The sequence below is a fragment of the Triturus cristatus genome, chromosome 11 (genome assembly GCF_964204655.1).
Source record: "Triturus cristatus chromosome 11, aTriCri1.1, whole genome shotgun sequence".
NCBI lineage: Eukaryota > Metazoa > Chordata > Amphibia > Caudata > Salamandridae > Triturus > Triturus cristatus.
This window is the reverse complement of record NC_140594.1, coordinates 635,921,837-635,943,793: the sequence shown is the minus strand read 5'-3', so window position 1 is coordinate 635,943,793 and position 21,957 is coordinate 635,921,837.

Here is a 21,957-nt window from a genome sequence, read left to right as displayed (position 1 = left end):
GGTTAATGGACTCTACTGTCACGATTGCTCCTTGGTCAGGTTACACTTATACCCCTTGGTGAATCACATCCTTCGCCTCTGATGTCCAGGGTCTTATGATTACGACCGGTTTATCTCGGGGGGTTCGGATGTGGGGAATCTCATGAAGGATTCTCCGTTTGTGCTCCAGGACAGGTTGGTTCTGATGACGGATGCCAGCGAACTGGGTTGGGGGGCTGTGCTGGCTCAGGATTTAGTTCAGGGGATCTGGTCGGTCCAAGAGGCTTAGATGTCTTCCAACTGGAGGGAGTTGAAGGCCATCCAGCTGGCCCTATTTCACTTTCTCCCTTGGGTCCTACATCGGGTGTTCTGTTAAGAACGGACAGTACTGCGGTGGTGTGCTATGTGAACCATCAGGGGAGTGCGGAAGTGGCTTCTCTGAATTTGCTACCTCGGCAGATTTGTCAATGGGCAGAGATGAATTTGTTGTCACTGAGGGTGATTCGTTTTCCTGGGATGTGGATGGGGACTTTGCGGGGACTGGCCCAGGCCTGTCAGACTTTGCTCATTGTACGCCTTCAGACAGCAATGGTTGGTCAGGTGGCCAATTCTGAGGCAGTAGAAACACTCTCTAGGGGCTGGCTGCCGTCAGCCTTCTTAACCTCTGCTGCCATAACTGGGCTTGAACACTCTGGAGTCCATTTCAAGCCTGGTGCCGTTAGCATGCTTGCGGCCAATGCGGCCTGTTTGGGGGTGGTTTTGCTCAGTTTGTAGGGGCCGGGCTTAGCAGAGTTGTTTTGGGTTTGTGCCTTCCTAGTGGACCATTGCTTGGGGGGTGCACGTGGTGGCCAGCTCCCCATCCGGCTCTGGGACTCTCCTCATGTGGCCGGCAGGGGCACTTCCTTTGAGTGGTATATCATCTGTCTGGTATACCGAGTTCCCTCCAATGGTCGCTCTCTTGGGTCCTGCATTCAGCAGCAGGTGGGGGGTTTTCAGGCACGGGGGAATGCCCTACATATTGCCGGTCACCCTTGTCTGTGCCAATTCCTCACTCGGTGGTGCCAGAGTGGAGACAGAGGCTGAGCTCGGTAATCCCAGGGGTACATGAGGTCTATTTGTCACCGCCATTGCCGCTACGCGCCTAGGGCCTGCTACCCACGTAGCCTCAGGAGACTCAATAGGCTTGCTCATTGAGTTCCCAGATCTCTTGCTCCATGTGTACCTTCCTGGCTAGCAACGTTTTAGTCCTTCTTGCGGTTTTCACTAAGAGGTGGTGTGTGCAGCATGACCATCGTCCGTCTATTTCACATAGCTCGAGGAGGTTTCCTGTATACTTCAGGACCACCCCCATGAAGGAGGTTCGCCTGGCCGGGGCCACCCGGGCTGTCTTCTATGTGGCGTGGAAGTGTAATGCTGGTTGGTGCCTTGTGGGGGTGGACAGTAGTGGGTGTTTGTCTTTGGGTGTCCTGTCTGTTCCAGGTGTGACTATTCCTGCACCCCCACCCTTGTAGTTGGACTCTGGGGGCTGGTGTCCCCTTCCTCTCTGTCTCTAGTCATGTCACTGTTTAGACCCGCAATGAAGTTCCCAGCCGCTTGTGGAGTGTAGGTTTTGTGGGCTAAATGTGATGTATGGGAGGTCGAGTTTCAGGGAATTCTGGCACCGAACTGGGATAAAGCTGGAATCACCTTGGTTTGCTGATCTGGCAAGCTTCCTGCCCTGGATAGAATGGCTCGCTGCCTGGTGGGAGGCCCTCAGGCCCTCCTTGACCAGCAGATTGGTGTAATCCAGCGCAGGAACGGCAGGGATGGCCAGCATTAGGAAGAGCACCTCTGTGCCTATGTATGGTGGGGGAGGTGTGGGTGCCTTGCTTGTGGGATCTGGGGCAGAATTGAAGATCGGGACCACTTCGACATGGCCAATAGTTTCAACTGTGCCTCTCTTCTAGCCTTCTTCTGCCCTACATACTTGGTCCAAATGTGTGTCCTTGTGTGTTCTATTTTGTTGGTGTCGAAGGTTCTCCCCTCTGGCCAGGCAAACGCATGTGTCTTAGTGTTTGCATGCCATTCATGGCAGAATTTATATAGCTTCTTAGCTTGCGTGGGGAACCTAGTTTGCATGTGGTTAAATGGCGACTTCATTATGGGTTGGGAACTTTTCAAGGGCTAGCACATAATATTTAACATAAACAACAATTTGCAATAATTTTATCAGCACCACAATATCCGGAAAAAATACGTCAGTTGAAAATCACAATGAAAATAGAATCAAAGAAATCTTTATTTCATCCCACTTAGCCATAAATAATACAAGGCATAAAAACAAATCAACATGAGCCCACAATTAAAATTACAATTCATATGCAAACCATTAATAAATATACAGCAGCTAAAAAACAAAATAAAATACAAATATAAAACAAAATTAAAATAAAGCAGCAAAGGGACCCACTCCAATACTCCATGTGGACATCTTCTTCTGTTTGAGCCTCCACATAAACATCAAGAAAAGTGAAACAGCAAAATCGATATATTGCCTAGTGTCGCTTCTTAAAATCCTAAAAGCTGGGCTAACGCTTCATAGCCCCAAATTGCTACCCACCGGAAGGATCCACTTCTTTCTATAACCCTGATAGGCTTGGCAGAAAAGAATTACATGCTCTGCCGATTCAATCTCCCCTGGGCAAAAAGGGCAAAATCTAGTAGGATCAGAATTTCCATGAATTAATGCAGCTTTAAATGAACGGATGTTGAGAATACCTATTTGAAAATTTTATATAAAGAGCTTTCGCAAAAGGTGGTTCAACCTCATCCCAAAAATATTCTAAATGGTAATCATCTTCAAATTCTAAAAAGGACACAGTAAGATGACCTAGCCTGCATGACCTGCAGATCTGATCACCAGTATATTGCCAGAGAGCATCTTTCAGCTCCCACTTTGGGACTGATACAGCATCTGCTGATGAAGATCAAAGATTCTCTAAGCTAATCTACTTTAGGCGATCCGTGACTATCCTCAGCCACTGGATCTTGTTGGCCCCGATCAGCCCCAATACCTCTTCTGAGGCTCTACGAAAAGATGTAAGCTCTGGGACTGTCCAAACTCTCCACTAATACAACAATGGTTTTAGGCCAACTATATCAATAATTCGTGTTCGGCCATAATCTAGCTACAATGGGCATAGTGGAGTACTGGCTGGAACATTACACAGACTCTTCATGAAATGATTTTCCACTTGTTCAAGGACCCTAATGAATAGGTGGCCCCACAATTCTCCACCATACAGGGAAGCCCCCAAAGTCTAACACTTATAAATCTTGAATGCTGTGGAGATGGGATGAAAGAAAGAGTTACGCTGCGCCGTCAAAATGCCCCCATAGAAGGTAGGACCTGGAATAATTGTTCAAATAATTGAAAGTAGACTCGAAATGTAATGATGTTTGTATAATACCAATACTCCTGTGATTGGAACACAGTATGTTTTAACGGACAAAGTTTAATAAAAATATTTCTAAAAAAAAATAAAATACCCCATAGAAGAAAAAATGACAGAGGAAAAAATGACGACTTTGTCCGCTACTAGTGCATGCCACTCAATGACGAGGGGAAGCTCTGTGCAGTACACAGAACTAAGTGAGCCCAATAGTCTGTCAATATCTGCTTGGGGCTAAAGATAGCAATAATTTACACAGAGAGGAGGTAGCGACTTGACAACTACAGGCCCTCCTTGGCCAAGCACAAGCTGCACCTTAGTCTCCAAGGTCCACATTTTTCTCTATTGTCCGAATTACACCCTATGTGACATAGCCAGAACGCATGACCCCTGGGTGTGACACCTAGGGCCATTGCGTAACGGCTTTGACATGCCTGGTGCTCAAAGCAAATAGCATCTCATGTCTTTCAGATACTACCTGTGTTAAGAAACCAATACCACTAAGAAATCTCATTTAGACAAAAAAATTAAGATCGAGATGCTGGCTCTATATCACATCCAGAGCCTATGTGTAGTCTCTGTGTCACACCCAGCAGTCAAAGTCGTTCCTGTATCTCACCCAGAGACAAGAGTACCCTCTGTGTCATGCCCAGCGGTCCAAGCGACTATTACTACTCTCACCTTTCCTAGCGTGCTGACTATCAAAGAAGGTCATCTCAGTCCTAGTTTGCCATACGCCAAATGCTGTGACTAAGGATCAGATTTAGTCTCTTACCCACTGATGGCGGCTTCAGGATGGACTTCCGCTCCCAGGATTTAGCAAAACTTCCTATCAATTGTGGCATCTGCTCACCATTCTTGCTGCGCAGATGTCAATCTGTACAGATGGGATTCAGTTCCTTCAGCTGCAGTCATGCTCAAAGAACCAATCTCTCCTATCTGGGTTGCCAAAATTTTGCTTGAATATGAATGTACCTTAAAAAATACAAGACAAGAGGCATTTGGCAAAACAGGAACAGTTGGTTCAATTAAACGCAGCAGCTGGGAGAGCAGGCAACAGAGTTGGGGTCTGAAGAGGCGTAAACCCTGCGCCATGTTGCGCCCCATTTACATCGTGACGCATCTATGGAGATGCGTCACGGTGTAAAGCCCTGCGCCACGTGAAACCTGCGTTAGGTTTCACGTGGGCGTTTCGACACGGGGGGGCGTTCCGTCGCAGGAACGCCCCTGAAAAGTGACTCAGTGAAATCTATAAGATTTCACTGAGTCACTTTCCCAACGCTGATGCGTCAAAACCCTGCGCCTGCTTGAAGCAGGCGTAAGGCTTGACGCACCATGTTAGGGATAGGGTAGGTTGGAACAGTGCTGGAGTTGCGTCGCAACTTCAGCACTGCGCCAACCTTACGCCGGCAGATGCGTCACGTATCTGCTTGTCCTTGCGCCACGATGCACCGCATTGTAAATGCGGCGCATCTGCGGTGGCGCAAGGGCAAATTGCGTGACGCATCTTCCCTGGTGCATCCATGCTGATTTGCAGGGATGTGCCAGGGAACATAAATCTGCCCCTATATACGCAGCTAAAGCCATTGCTATTGCAATATATGGGGCAGCGGTATGGGGATGTTAATCCCTTTCAGCGAGTCGAGAACGCCTTTGCCAAACGGCTGTATATCTTTGCCACGTAGTTGGGCAAACTATATTTGCCACAGCGAAATTGGGTTACCACACATTGTAGATACTATCTGGCTGGCCTCAATACTTCTTTGGCACTCGAGAAGGGCGACGGTACCACTGAACCAAGTTGTGCTGAGAGACTGTTTAAAATTGGACTATGCAATTAAGATCCCATGGTTGCGCTCTGTAAAGCGTACCCTGGATGAGCTGGGCTGGCGAGAGTTATTTGAATCCCCATCTGTGTGTTTGGGCATTTCAAAGACGAGGCTCAGAGAGATTTTTTCGGCTAAAACCGCGGTAAATAGATGGGAGTTAAACAGAAATAAACTCACTGTTACAGTTTATCAAATGTCCCCTCCTGCTAATTACAGCCTGCAGTCCTATCTGGCTTTCGTCCAGAATCCTTAGCATTGTTTTTTTTTTTTTTCACACGATTTGGTTTAAACTACATTCCACTGATGCTTGAATTCGCGGTAAACGCCTATTATATAAGCAAACTTTCTCTGTGCCCTTGTGACTGGACGTCAACGCAGTCAGACTTGCCTATTCTGGGGCATATTTACAATAACTGGCGCATCCCTGCATATCAGCAGGGATGCGCTAGTTATTGTGCGCCACAGCTCCGCCACCATGGATGCGCCGCATTTACAATGCGGCGCACCATGGGGCAAAAACGGCACAGATGCGTCAAGCATCTGTGCCATAAAAGTGGCGCATTGCTGGAGTTGCGTCGCAAGCGCGACGCAACTCCAGCAATGCTCTGGGGGGCCCTATCTTTCTAATGCTGCGTCAATCCTTACGCCTGCTTCAGGCAGGCGCAGGGTTTTGACGCAGCATGGGCCTAAAAGTGACTGAGTGAATTCTTGTAGATTTCACTCAGCCACTTTTAGGAGGCGTTCCTGCGCCGGAACGCCCCCCCATGCGCAGGAACGCCTACATGTGGTGCAGGGCTTTGCAACGTGACACATCTCCCAGATGTGTCACGTTGTAAGTACCCCACACCATGGCGCAGGATTTGCGCCGCCTCTGCGTCACAAAAGTGACGCAACGGCGGCGTAAATGAGGCGCAAGGGGCTTGTAAATCTGCCCCTCTGTTTTTCTGTTCATTTTATGCCGCCCAAGCTGAAGGATCACTAGTGTCTGTGTTGCGTAGGTATCATTTCACGCAGTGCCGACTAGACTTAGGGGCAGATTTACGTTCCCTGGCGCATCCCTGCAAATCAGCAGGGATGCGCCAGGGAAGATGCGTCACACAAGTTTGCCCTTACGCCACCGGAGATGCGCCGCATTTACAATGCGGTGCATCGTGGCACAAGGACAAGCAGATGTGTGACGCATCTGCTGGCGTAAGGTTGGCGCAGTGCTGAAGTTGTGTCGCAAGCGCGACGCAACTCCAGCACTGTTCCAACCTGCCCTATCCCTAACATGGTGCGTCACGCATTACGCCTGCTTGAAGCAGGCTTAAGGATTTGACGCACCAGCGTCGGAAAAGTGACTGAGTGAAATCTTGTAGATTTCACTGCGTCACTTTTCCGAGACTTTTTCCGACGTAACGCCCACCCTGCATACATTAAACCTGACGCGGGTTTAATGTGGCTCAGGGCTTTACAACGTGACGCATCTCCCTAGATGCGTCACGTTGTAAATCTGTCGCAGCATGGCGCTAGCTTTGTGTCGCCGCTGCATCACAAAAGTGATGCAACGGCGGCGCAAAAGTGGCGCACGGGGTTTGTAAATCTGCCCCTTATTTATTTATCCAACGTCTTGACAACCCACTGGTGTGCTTTTGCGACATTTCTTTGGGCTTCTTTGAAGTGTAGGCGATCTTACCTGAACTGTGATTTAAGAGCTGACTTGGCCGTCTAAGGTTTGATTCTCATTCTTGTTTTATTCCTGATGATAAAATGTGAAGTCCTTATTTTCAGGTGCTGTGTACTATTCTTGCCTTGAACACATTTGATTCTGTATAAGATGGTCATAATGGAACAATTGGTGGGGGCGTATGAATTTGAATTATGTATATTTGAAACAGTGATGCATTTTGCAGTTCTATATGGATACAAATGCCCGTGTAAAGAAGATCCAGTTTGTATGAGGAGACGACATTGTATGAATTTTTTATTGCTAAATGTTTTTTCAATGTTTTAGGACCATGTTTTTATCATGCTTTTCTTGATCTGTATTTATGTACTTTTTATACTTCTGAAACAAAGCAAAATAAAGTTTATGAAACAAAACAAAAACAAGTTCTACCAAGGTGTAGGTTAGTTGCTTAGCACTTTCATCTGGAGGGGGACAATGTAAGGCAATGCCTCTTTTTGTGTGATCACTCGCAAACTTTTGGACCGATGCTGCTGGTTTTTCGACTCTGAGAGTGCACCGAGGCCTTCTAACCAGACTTCAGTGCCAGTGTTCGAACCCCTAGTGTGTATGTTTGACTGCATTGTATACAATTAGCATAAGCTAACTTACTGATAAACAGGGCTCCCGGTTTTACGGTATTTCTTTTTTTGACATTTCCTTCTGTATTTTTCCATATATTTTTCATTTTATTGTTTCTGTATTTATCCATATTTATGTTGGGTTTTGTGAAAAAAATGAAGCTGAAACTAGTATTTCCACATTTATTTAACAGATAAATGTACACTCGTATTTCAATACCTTACAGGTTTCAATTACACAAACACCCACAGATGATAAAACAATACATATATATGAAAACATATAGATCACATTTTAGTAACAACCTTTTGCACATATAGAGCTGTTTAAGCCTCATTAATAAAATTACCTTCTTTTTTAACAAACTTAACTGTCAATCCGCACAGCTATTGGCATGGCAATTTTTGCTGACAGCATTTAGAATCACTGAAAAAAATACAGCCTAATTTTTGTTTTTATCCACGTTTAAAAATAAATAGAGAAAGGAAAATATATTTTTTTCTCTCCCTATTTGTCTGCAAAAATCAGTAAAAAACTAAAACAGGAATCCTTACTTATAGGTCCCTAATATGTGATCCCAGGGTACCCAGGGTCTGTCAGTTAAAGTGTCCCCCCAGACCTGCACCCCTTATTGTGCCACCCTGAGTTTGACAGAGAAAAATGTGCATCCCAGCCTGCCTATGCAGACTGGTAGAACAGTTTTAAACTGCTAACTCAACTTTGCAATTTAAACTGATAACAAAATCCAGATCCCTCTTTTTAATATAGACAAGTCACCCCTACAGCAGGCCTTTGAAGCCCTAAGGCAGGGTGCTGTATATTAAAAAGAAGGACATAGATGTTCATATGTACTAACAGTAAAAAACTCCAAATTGTTGTTTTGCTGGAAAGGCTAATAGCCCTATTGGCGAGAACAGGGTTACACCCTGACAACTCGGTAGTGCTAATTTCTAAATGGGACTACCAAGGTTGGAACTCCAATGTATCAAAATAATTCTTGCATTAAAACCGACTTGATGCCCAAGTCAAATTTAATGTAACTTTTGACTAAAAGCAACTTTTTGAAAGTTGCAATTCTATTGCACAAATTGTTCCAGTAGACATTCGCACATGCTGGCCACAAGACAGTCTTCTGCCCTCCTGGGGGAAGTCTGAACAACTCCTAGGAAAGGGGATAATAGAGGCCTGCAATTGGAGGAGTTGTCACCCTGTCCCTGGCAGGAAACCTCACAGAGTGTGAGCTCAAAAGACAATCTTCAAAGAGGAGTCCGCCTTTGAAGGGAAAATGGTGAACACACATGAGAGGAGCTGGTCTGTTGTCCTGAAAGGTGTAATCAAAGAGGCGACAAGAGAGATGATTATATAAAGAGGTCCTGTTCCAATGCTCCCTAGTGCGTACATAGAATGACAGAGGGGAACAGTTCCTCTTATAGGCCGAGGTGATAGAGTTCACTATCCGCCTGTCGTTAGTTTGTCTAGGGGAGATCTGAATTTCAGACCTTAATGCCCTCACACACCTGTTAGGGTGTCATGCTTCATCATTGGGCGCACCTCGTCGGACCGGCGCTGCAATGTCCAACGGGCCTGGTGGCATCTTTAGCGGAGATCTTCTGATCTGAGAACGCCGTATGTGAAGGGTGTGTGTGAGAATGAGAAAGTCAGTGACTCCTAGTTAGTGTGGTGACTCAAAAGAGTAATTAAAATAAGCCCTGGCCCCTAGAATACTTTAATTGGGTTTTTTGGGGCTGGGACTAGGTAAAACCAGTGCGGCTACTGCAGTGATTCTAGGTATCAGGGTAGCCTATAGTTGACATAGGTCAACATGTTTCGTGTCTTCACTGCTCCAAAGTTGAGCGACACTTCTTCAGGACCATGGGTAGATCTATATATAAATACCTTGGTTGTTGTAATCGGGTAAATGGGATCTACCCCAGAGGAGAATAAACCCTAAATCAGGATCTTTGTAGAACGTCTCCGCCTAGACAGATGGAGACAAAAAGTAGAGAGGACAAACAAAAAAGTGTACCGTCAACAGCTATAGGAGGTAACATTATCCAAGTATTTCAAGTAGGGGGCAAATTGCCTGACCTGTGGACCAAAAGGTCCCTAGTCTCAATTATCAACTAGTTTGGATTAAAAACTTATATGAACTAATGCAGGGGGGAAAAGGTAAGAAAGTACTCTAAGGGTAGAGGTGCCACCCTTGCCTCATGTAGGTGTTGTGGCCACTCATGAGGATGTCACACAAAGTCTTACCTCAACAGAGTAGGAACGAAGGCTTCATAGGTGAAGGAGGAGCACTGGAATGGGCCCACTGTAATAAAGGGGTTACAGAAAAATACAGGTATCAACACAGCCACCACTCAAACATGCCAATTAAGGGAATGAACGGTGTTGAAGGAGATACGAAATCGCACGCGAAATACATGAAGGGCGTGGAGAGTACTACACCTGGTCCATTAGCGTCAGGGGTGAGACTAACGGCGTCCGGCCAAGGCCTCCGTGCATCTATATGCGTAGATGGTAAGTGGCATGTGAGGTCGTGCGCCCGGTTATTAAACTGTTGTCCTGGAAGACAGGTTGGCATTGGGAACAGGGAGAGTAACCCAGCGGCCAATTCAGTTTTCCTGTGGGCATGCAGCCCTTAGATAGGCACACCTCTAGTATGTGCTACCAAGCACCACACACAGAGAGAAGAGCACTGCAATCTTAGGAATGGGCAAAATTGGCCACTCTTGGATAGCTAGTTGCCACACATTGCAGTAAGTCGTCATCTGGTGGTAAGGGACCTGGTAGCCCATTGGCTTGTAAGAGCTACATTAAGAGACAAGACACTTTGGGGCCCTATTACGATGTCGCACACCGTCTTGGTCCTGGGGCCGACCGACCTCCGGTAAACCGGCCGCAACATGAGCTCCCATTGAGAAATGGGAGAATGACTGATCGGTTTACTTTCCGAATGTCAGCATCATAATGCGGCGGTCGGAAAGTAAACCGATCGGCCCATTATGATGTGGCCAGGAAGGCTACGAGCATCGGTTGTAGCCTTTAAGCGCTGCATCACAATTGGCCCCTTTATATTTATAAGTGTTTTATTTAAACAGTACCATGCTGTTGCTTAGCAAATGTAAAATAACAACACAAAATAATATTAAAACATCACTAATACATTGCTAACAACACAAACGTTATGAACATTTCTACCACTGCAGAAATATCATCTGACAACCTAACACCCTAAAGCCTTCTTCTATGCGTTATACTATGAGAAAACAGAGATGGCATAAGAAAGCCTCACCATTACACTTTTTGTAAGAGTATGTCACTGTGACAGGGTACCCTCAGAGGATGACTACTGGTGCCCCGGGGGTACCGCAGAGCTATGTCCTGCATCCACGGAGGAGCGGGGACCTGGCCCAGAGCCTGACCCGGAAGAAACCTCAAGTAAGCGAGCGAAGGAACAGTCTGGGCTGATCAACATGCGAGAGGAAGCAGGACGAGCAGCCCCACAGCGAGAACCAGCAGAAGCGAGTGCAGATGCCAGCGACCGTCGAGAAACGAGGACGTAGAGACGGAAGCCAAAGCCCTGACGAAGGACGAGGACATGAGCAGCCGACCATTGGCAGAGTTTTCCCCGGAGGAAGGCGTTTCGGATGAGGCAGCCGTGGCTCTGTCAGGGGGCTATGGTTACAGGCAAGTGACCCAAAAGACCGGGCGTTTATTGGGAGGGTGGGTTCTCACCCACACGTACTTCACGGGCCTGTATAAAGGGGCCACACGACATCAAAGGGAGGGACATGAATTTCTCTTTGTTTTGTTTGTGGCAAGGGCAGGATCCGGGGTCTAGCCAGGGCCTATAACATCGGTCCAGGTGGAGAGATAAGCCCAGGGCTTGGTGTATCTAGCGGCACAGGAGTCACGTGAATCCTAACAGCCCCTACAAGACCAATGCAAGGGAAAAGTGCAGGAGAAGAGTCAGACGACTGATGAGAGGACAAGAAGGCATGGGAAAGAAGACACATCCTGAGACAGAGCTCATGACGCCCTCCTATTTTGTGGACCATCACAGCAGTCACAGATCAATAAATACCTCTTGTTTCAATATCACAGCCTCCCGTGGTGTGTTGTTCCGTGACAAGTGGTATCAGAAGTGGGACAACCAAAACCCACCCATTCCCACCACAGGACACCATCATGACCCAATCTATTAGCCTGGACGACATGCTGAAACAGTTGGCCGAAGGACAACGTCACCTCCAACTGGTGGTGGAGGGACAGACACAAAAGGTCCGGGAGCATCTGAATGGAAACCCTACAGGCGCAAGCCGGCCTCATCGCCCAGAATCAGGTGGTTCAGGATTCTGCTATCCAGCGTTGAACTGATACAATTGCAAGCAGCAAGGTGCACCCCAATGTACCGAGTTCGGTACTACAAAAAAATCAGCCGGGGAAAGTTCCGGACTTCTTTTTTACGAACTTTGAATGGGTAGCCAGCACCGCCCAGTAGCCAGTCGAGCGTTGGGGTCAATATATAGTGCCCCTTCTGTCGGGAGAGCTACAGACCGCCTACCAAGCAGCAAAACCCGGCAGGAACCACCCCCCCCATGGAGAGATCAAGAAAGCCATGTTAGAGAGACTGGGTTATGTCCAGGTACACTACGCACAAGTTCAGGAAGGAGAAGTGGCTACCCTAGGACAACCCCCGTGCTCTATTCTAGCGGATTCAGGACCTGGGTACCCGCTGGCTACAGTCTCATAGCTCTTCGATGGAGGAGGTGGTGGATAAAGTTCTACTTGAGCAGTACTTGGAGGGGCTCCCGAGTGCTACCAGAGCATGGGCAAAACATTAACCGAATATCACGGTCTCCAGTGCCATCAAATTAGCTTGTAGCCACCAAAGAGTACCAGAGGTACGAGCTTTTAATCCATGAATGCCAACCCCAGTGGCCTTAAAATGGAGGTTCTCTGCTCCTGGCCCCTCTACTCCCCCTCATCGACCCCTCTTGGATCCAAGACTCCTCGCACGTCCCAGTGTGCGGGAGGGTGGCCAGGGACCCCAATGCTATCAGTGTGCCTAGTGGGGCCATATCGCACGCAACTGCCCTCAGAGAAACAGCCCCAGTGAGCCGATGGAGGTGGGGTACACAAGAGGCTGGGTGCTCTGGGCAGGAGATGTGAAGGAGACCTAATACCTATACCTCTCTCTGAACGGAATCACAACAAAAGTTCTTATTGACTCGGGCTCACCCAAGAGTGGATTCACAATTATCAGTGGCAAGAAGGAGAGAAGGTAGCGATCACCTGCATTCACAGGGATCAGAAAATCTACCCCGTAGCCAGTGTAGTCATAGGGGAAAAGGGAGAAGAGAGACCGATACGAGCCGGAGGTATCCCGCAACTGGTGGAGGAGATGATAATAGGCACCGATTACAAAGGATTGCCAACACTGCTATCCAGGGCTATCAAGGCAAAGGAAGAATACACATGGCTGAAGGGGGCTCTCTTTTATTCGAAGGACATAAAAGGGGGTAGGTATAAGACCAAGAAAACCCTTTAGGGAGAAGAGAAAACACAACTATTCCATGGTATTGAACGGGCTGAATAACAACCCTTCTACTTCCACGGTTACAGATGGAGAGCAGGGAACACCGCACAGCTTCAGGGCAGCGCAGAAGGAGGATCCCACCTTGGGAAACGCCTGGGCCCAGACGGTGACCGAGGCAGACGACCAGGTAGGCCCTTGTGTTTATACTTCAAGGGGCTTGTTATACAGGAGGGTCAAGAAGCCTACCAAAACGATAAAGCAGCTCCTGGTCCCCCTTCCTTTCCATACCCAGGTTCTCCACCTAGCACACAATCAAGCAGGGGGGCCATCACAGACGAGAGAAGTCAGCGGAATACCTTTTACACCATTTTTATTGACCAGGCATCTTCTCTGATATCAGGCGCTTTTGTGCGGCCTGTCCCCTTTGTCAACGCTTCAATCCCTCCCACGTCCCTAGGGCACCCCTGTTTCCCCTCCCGATAATCGAGATACCCTTTTCTAAAGTTGGTATGGACATTGTGGGCCCTATGGTTACCTCTGCTAGGAGGTACCAGTACATTATGGTATTGGTTAATTATGCAACAAGGTACCCCGAGGCAAAACTACTCACCAGCATGACAACCTGTAGCGTAGCACAGGCAATGATAGGCTTATTCAGTGGGGTGGGTTTCCTCGGCAACTACTGACAGACCAAGACACAATCTCTATGTCTTGACTTATGACCCAAATATGCACACTATTGGGAGTACGACAAACATGCATCTTGGTTTCCGACCTCTAGACGGACAGCCTGGTGGAGCGATATAACCACACTATTAAGAACATACTGAGGAAAGTCGTTTCTGCTACAGGGAGGGATTGGGACAAACAGCTACCTCTGACCCTTTTTGCGATTCGAACTCATACCCAGTCCACGACTGGCTACAGTCCATTTGAGCTAGTGTTTGGTAGAAAGCCCCAAACCCTGTTAGATATGGCAGTGGAGTGGTGGGAGGATGAAGAAGACGAAGGGAGGGGTTTTATCGTGTATGCCGCCCTTCTCAAGGACAGATTGTCCACATTGTGGGAGGAGGTCCGTCAGAATCTGGAGACCGCCCAGGATAAACAAAAAAAAAGGGGCATGACCACAGAGCAGTGCTAAGAACTTTCCGAGACGGGGATAGGGTCCTTCTCCTTCTTCCCTTCACCGATAAAAAACTGTTGGCTAAATGGCAGGGCCCCTTCACAGTACTAGCCCAGGTCACACCGGTTACCTAAAGAGTGGCAGTCCCACACACTGGGAGGGCGGGCCAGATATACCATGTTAACCTGCTGAAGAAATGGGTGGACAATCCAGACCTAGCTGGCGGACCCTCTACCAACCTGTTGATAACAGATAGCCAACCACTGGCTATTCCTTTTCCTCCTGAGGACAAGTGCACCAACCCAGAGGTGGTCCCCGCAGGTTCCCAGTTAAAGACAAAACAGATGAAAACCCTCCTCCTGGTAGTAGACAGCTTCCAAGATGTCTTCTCTGCCAGACTGGGTAGAACCACCCCTTGTACACCATGACATCAAAACCAACGGGGCCAAGCCTATCAGATTAAGACCATACAGAATGCCAGAGGCCAGACGGAGGGTGGTGGAAGGGGAAGTCAAGGAAATGCTACGGGACGATATCATAGAACCCTCCCACAGTCCATGGTGTTCCCCACTTGTACTGGTGCCTAAACCCAGCGGTTGAATGTGGTCTCCCGATTTGACTATTACCCCATGCCGTGTTTGGATGAGATGATAGACAAACTGGGCACAGCCAGGTATCTAACCACACTAGATCTAACAAAGGGCTACTGGCAGATATTCTTGACACCATCAGCCTGGGAGTAGACCGCTTTTTCCACCCCCTTGGGCTTATATCACTTCAAGGTTCTGCCCTTTGGCCTTCATGGAGCCCCAGCCACCTTCCAACAGCTGATGGATGTGGTATTGAGGACCCACCACACCTATGCAGCCGCCTATCTGGGCAACATTGTGATCTTCAGCCAGACCTGGGAACAACACGTCACCCACCTGAGAGCGGTATTGATCAGCCTTAGGCAAGCAGGACTTACTGCCAACCCAGCGAAGTGCATGCTAGCCACGAACTCCATACATTACCTTGGATACCACATACAAGAGGTACAGATACGTCCTCAGGTGGACAAGGTTGAAGCAATCAGAACCCTGGGGACCCCTTCCACAAAGAAGGGAATAAGGGCCTTCCTGGGCCTGGTGGGCTACTACCGGTGGTTCATACCCTAGTCTTTGAAGGTGGCAGCTCTGCTAATGGACCTACTGACAAAGACATGCCCCAACACTATCAAGGAATGGTCGCCCTGTCAGCTTCAGAGCTTTGAGACATTGAAAGAGCTGTTGTGTCACGACCTGGTGCTCATTTGTCCGGACTTCACCAAAGACTTCACTCTGCAGACCAATGCCTTGGATAGAGGTCTGGGGGCGGTCTTGTCCCAGCCCAATGAGTTGGGGGAATTGCATCCCATGGTGTTCCTGAGCCGTAAACGGTTGCCCCAGGAGACACGTTACTCCACGGTGGAGAAGGAGTGTTTGGCGAATAAATGGTCTGTCCAAGCGCTCCAGTACTATTTGCTGGATCGCACTTTTCATCTCTTCACGGACCATGCCCCTCTGGTGTGGTTGGCCCGGAACAAGGACTCTAATGCCCACGTCCCGAGGTGCTTTCTGGAACTGCAACCTTTTTTCATTTCAGGTGTCTCACTGGCCCGGTTCGCAACAGACCAACTTGGACTTCCTCTCCCATGCTGCGGCTGTCTCATGGCCTGATCGGCCATGCCTGGTGGGGAGGCACTGTGACAAGGCATCCTCGGAGAATGTCTACTGGTGCCCCGGGGGTACCGCAGAGGTATGTGTTGCATCCACGGAGGGACGGTGCCCTGACCCTCAGCCTGACCTGGAAGAAACCTCAAATGGGCGAGCGAAGGAACAGACGGGGCTGAAGGTTGAGCATGAGGGAGCAGGATGAGCAGCCCCACAGCGAGAGCCAGCAGAAGCGAATGCATAGGTCAGCGACCGGACGAGCAATGAGGACGTAGAGATGGAAGCCACAGCCCTGATGTAGGACGAGGAAGTGTGCAGCTGACCATTGGCAGAGGTTTCCCTGGAGGAAGGCGTTTCGGACGAGGCAGCCATGGCTCTGTCAATAGGGCACAGTTACAGGCAAGTGACCCGAATGACCGGGCGTTTTTTGGGAAGGTGGGTTCTCACCCACACGTACTTCACTGACCTGTAAAAAGGGTCCACACGACATCGAAGGGAGGGACATGGATTCCTCCTTGTTTTGTTTATGGTTAGGGCAGGATTCAGGGTCTAGCTAGGGCCTATAACATTGGCCCAGGTGGGGAGATAAGCCCATGGCTTGGTGTATCTAGTGGCACAGGGGTCACGTGAAGCCTAAGGTCCCCACAATGCCCTAACGCCCTGTTCTTCCTCTCTGTTACCCATTTTCCACCTATCTCCCAGCCCTGACTGTTCTCACAAAGTGTGAATTAACACTGTGAGGCACTGTACGTCTTTTACCCTGTCTACCGGGGAGGGAACGTTATAGGCGTATTTGGCAGAGAGATATGCAGCAAGGGAACTGATCGCCTCTCCCTTTTTCCTTTTTCCTGAGGGGAAGAACAATGCCAGGGAAAAGTGCAGGAGAAGAGTTGGAAAACTGACGAGAGGACAAGAAGGCGTGGGAAAGAAGAGACATCCTAAGATGGAGCTCGAGACCCCCTCCTATATTGTGGACCATCACAGCAGACACAGGTCAATAAATACCTCTTGTTTCAATATCACAGCCTCCTGTGGTGTGTTGTTCCATGACAGTCACGTTATTGGTTTTATATTTACCATAATTTGTCCAGAGGTTCTGGAACAGACATTCATTGATATTACCAGGCATTTATTATTTGTGATGGGTAGTGTTACATAGTGACTCGCACATTGTTAGCTGACCATTACTGTCTTCTGCTACAGGGAAATCTAGTTTTTTTCTTGCTGCATTCCATCTTTTACCATGTAGAAAGTGAACTCGCAAACCCTTTTCTTCAGTTTCCTGAAGATCCACCTATTACACGCACGTATTTTGGTGTAATAGGGGTGAAAATGTATTGTCCCGAGTGTATGATCTTTCTGTTAGAACATAGTTCAGTCCTTGAAAGACAGGCCATATTTGATTATTTGCCTTCTTGTGAATTAGCTGAAATGAAAGATGAGTTAGAGGAGTATTAGGAGGCTATACATAAAGTAGAGAGGCAATTTGATGACCAGCCAATTTTGCTTATTGTACGGAGTAAGTTCTTTAATAGGTAGCAGTGCTAGGACGAGTCTACTGACACGTATGCAGCAGAGTTATACACACTGCCTGCAGATTGCAAGTTTGATCATTTTAACACACAACTCATTAGAGACCTAATTGTGGTTGTATATGTGTGTGCAATTGTAGTGATATAGGTAGCCTATACCACAGTCAGGGGTGCATGCACCACCTTACCCAGGCTGCAGTAGCAGACCTGTGGTGTCATTTTGGAGTGCTTCCCAGGGGTGGCATAATGCATTCTGCAGCCCCTGGTAGGCCTCTGAGGTACCTATGCCCTGGGTACATAGTATACCATATACTAGGGACTTATAAGGCACTCCAGAATCCAATTAGAGATGTACCTAATGTACATGGAAACCATTTTAGAGAGGAAGCAGCTAGACTGGGGTCCTGATTAGCAGGGCCACAGCCAGACTAAGGTAAAAAAACAGTGAAACACCAGCAAAAAGTGTGGGTACCCATGTGAAGCAGATCCTACTCTCCTACACAACCCCTCCCCCCCACACACAAATAACTAACCATGACCGGTTGAGTCTTCATGCTCTAAGTGGAAATACCTAGAGAGTCCATCTGCATTGGCATGGTTACTACCAGGTCTATGTTCCACTGTAAAGTCCATCCCCTGTAGGGAAATGGACCACCTAAGCAGTTTGGGGTTTTCACCCTTCATTTGTTTTAGCCATAAGAGGAGTTTATGGTCTGTCTGAACAAGGAAGTGAGTACCAAACAAGTATGGCCTCAACTTCTTCAGAGCCCAAATCACAGCAAAGGCCTCCCTCTCAATGTCTGACCAACGTTTCTCTCTAGGGTTCAGCCTTCTGCTTATGAAAGCTACTGGCTGATCCTGACCTTCATCATTCAATTGTGACAGTACAGCCCCTACCCCCAATTCAGATGCATCTTTTTGGACAATGAACTTCTTGGAGTAATCAGGACTCTGTAGAATGGAAGCAGTACACATGGCTTGCTTCAGGTCATCAAATGCATTTTGACAGCTAGCTGTCCACTGAACCTTTTTGGGCATTTCCTCAGAAGTTAAGTCATTCAGGGGTGTCACTATTGATCCATACCCCTTGACAAATCTCCTATAGTACCCAGTCAGTCCTAAGCAGGCTCTCTCCTGAGTCTGGGTGGTTGGAGCAACCCAGTCTATGAAGGTCTGGATTTTGCTATGCAGTGGTTGAACCTGGCCTCCACCTACAAGGTGGCCCAGGTACACAACCTGACTCTGCCCTATCTGGCACTTGGTGGCCTTGATAGTGAGGCCTGCCTTTTGCAGGGCCTCCAAAACATTCCTTAGGTGAACCAGGTGATCCTCCCAGGTGGAGCTAAGGTCAGCAATATCATCTAGATAAGCTGCACTGTAGGCTTCCAGACCTGTGAGAACTGTATTTACCAACATTTGGAAAGTGGGAGGTGCATTCTTCACACCAAAGGGCATCACCACAAATTGGTAATGCCCACTTGGGGTCGAAAATGCTGTTTTTGGCTTTGCATCATCAGATAGTCTGATCTGCCAGTAGCCAGCTGTCAAGTCAAATGTGCTAAGGTACTTGGCTGAGGCCAAAGTATCTTTAAGCTGTTCTGCCCTTGGAATTGGATGGGCATCAGTCCTAGTGACTGCATTGAGACCCCTGTAGTCCACACAAAACCTCATTTCTCTTTTCCCACCACTGGTGTGAGGTTTTGGAACAAGGACCACTGGACTAGCCCAAGAGCTATCCGAGGGTTCAAAAACTCCCAAATCCAACATTTTCTGAACTTCTGTCCTGATACAGTCCCTGACATGATCAGGTTGCCTATAAACCTTATTTTTAAAAGGCAGACTGTCCCCGGTGTCCACTTCATGAGTGCATCAGGTAGTCTGACTTGGAGTCAGGGAAAACATGTTTCTGAACTGATTGAGCACCTGTCTGCAATTACTTTGCTGCTGGGCAGTGAGGCTGCCTGCCAAGGCCACATCATCAACTGACCCATCATCAGGGTTTTGTGATAGGAAGTCAAGGAGTGGGTCACTCTCTTCCTCCTGTTCCTCATCAGTAGCCATGAGCAAGCCCATGTCAGCCCTGTCTACATATGGCTTTAGCCTGTTGACATGGAGAACCCTGTGGGGACTCCTGGGAGTTCCTAGGTCTACTAAGTAAGTAACCTCTCCCTTCTGTTCAACAATAGTGTGGGGTCCACTCCACTTGTCTTGGAGAGCTGCTGGGGCCACAGGCTCCAACACCCACACCTTCTGTCCTGGCTGGTAAACAGTCAGTACAGCCTTTTGGTCATGCCAGGCTTTTTGCAGTTCCTGGCTAGCCTCAAGGTTTTTAGTTGCCTTTTTCATGTACTCAGACATCCTGGAGCGGAGACCAAGTACGTAGTCCACTATGTCTTGCTTTGGGGGCTTGAGAGGTAACTCGTATCCTTCCTTCACCAAACACAATCGACCCCTGACAGGGTGCCCAAACAAAAGTTCAAAGGGGCTGTAGCCAACCCCCTTTTGTGGCACCTCCCTGTATGCAAAGAAAAGGCAGGGCAAGAGAATGTCCCATCTTCGCCTGAGCTTTTCTGGGAGCCCTTTAATCATGCCCTTTAAGGTTTTGTTGAACCTTTCAACCAAACCATTGCATTGTGGGTGATAATGTGTGGTGAATTTGTAAGTCACTCCACACTCCTTCCACATGGCTCTTAAGTAACCAGACATAAAGTTTGTACTGCTGTCTGATACTACCTCCTTAGGAAAACCCACTCTTGAGAAAATTCCCAACAGGGCTCTTGCCACCACAGGTGCTGTAGTGGTCCTAAGTGGAATAGCTTCTGGTTACCTGGTAGCATGATCCACTACCACCAGGATAAATCTGTGCCCAGATGCTGTTTGGGGATCCATGGGACCAGCAAATTTAATCCGACCCTTTCAAAGGGCATCCCTACCACAGGTAGTGGTATCAGGGGGGCCTTTGTAGTGCCACCTGCTTTGCCACTGGCTTGGCAGGTTACACAGGAGCGACAAAACTCCTTTGTGTCTTCAGACATGTGGGGCCAGTGAAAGTGAGGGACCAGCCTGTCCCAAGTCTTGTTCTGACCCACGTGACCTGCTAAAGGAATATCATGGGCTAGGGTCAATAGGAAGCCCCTGAACTTCAGAGGTATAACCAACCTCCTGGTGGCACCAGGCTTGGGTTCTCTACACTCTGAATACAGGAGTCCATCATCTCAATACACCTTATGGGGACCACTAGCATTCCCAGCAGCCTCAGCAGCAGCTTGCTGTCTGAGGGGTTCAATAGAGGGGCAGCTCTGCTGCTCCTGGCTCAGATCTGCCCTGGAAGGGCCCCTTGTCCCCAAGAACTCAACCTGATCAGGCTCAAGCTCCTCTGGGACAGTTCCTTCTTCAGGACTGTGATTATCTCCCTCAAGAGACTGATCCTCCTTCTGAGTCAGGGGGGAAGGCTCTGCATTAACCCTTCTGCTCCTCCTCTTGGATGGCACTTGGTCCATTGTTCCAGAATCCAAGGCCTGTTCAGTTTTAGACATTTTGGCCTGTGACCTAGTCACAGCAAACACATCTGCAGGGATGCCCAGCATTTCTGCATGAGTCCTGAGCTCTACATCTGCCCAAGCTGAAGTCTCTAGATCATTGCCAAGCACGAATTCGGCTGGTAGGTTTGCACTTACCACAACCTTCTTATGGCCAGTTACCCCTCCCCAGGAGAAGTTAACAACTGCCAGTGAATGGTCTGTTCTGACGTTGCTAACATTGGTCATTTGGTACATTTCACCAAGTATAATCTGCCCAGGATCCACAAGATCTTTTGTCTCCATAGTGACACTTGCTCCTGTGTCCCTGAATGCCAAAGCCTGTACTCCATTGATTAAAGGCTGTTGCCTGTACTTGCCTATGTTACTGGGACTCACAGAGGGGGTCATATCCATGCCCCCATCACAGACAAAAACAGCCTGAGTGGTTTCTCTGACTAGGCCGGAACCCAACTCTGTACCCAGGGTCAACCCTACTAAACCTTTGGCTTGTGTATTCCCACCACCAATTGTAACTGCACTAGGGGGAGCAGGTGCCTTAGGGGCATTGGTGGTGGCTTGAGTATTCTCTTTGGACTTGGTGCAATCACTGGTCCAGTGTGTCTTTCAAAGGGCATCCCTACCACAGGTAGTGGTATCAGGGGGGCCTTTGTAGTGCCACCTGCTTTGCCACTGGCTTGGCAGGTTACACAGGAGCGACAAAACTCCTTTGTGTCTTCAGACATGTGGGGCCAGTGAAAGTGAGGGACCAGCCTGTCCCAAGTCTTGTTCTGACCCACGTGACCTGCTAAAGGAATATCATGGGCTAGGGTCAATAGGAAGCCCCTGAACTTCAGAGGTATAACCAACCTCCTGGTGGCACCAGGCTTGGGTTCTCTACACTCTGAATACAGGAGTCCATCATCTCAATACACCTTATGGGGACCACTAGCATTCCCAGCAGCCTCAGCAGCAGCTTGCTGTCTGAGGGGTTCAATAGAGGGGCAGCTCTGCTGCTCCTG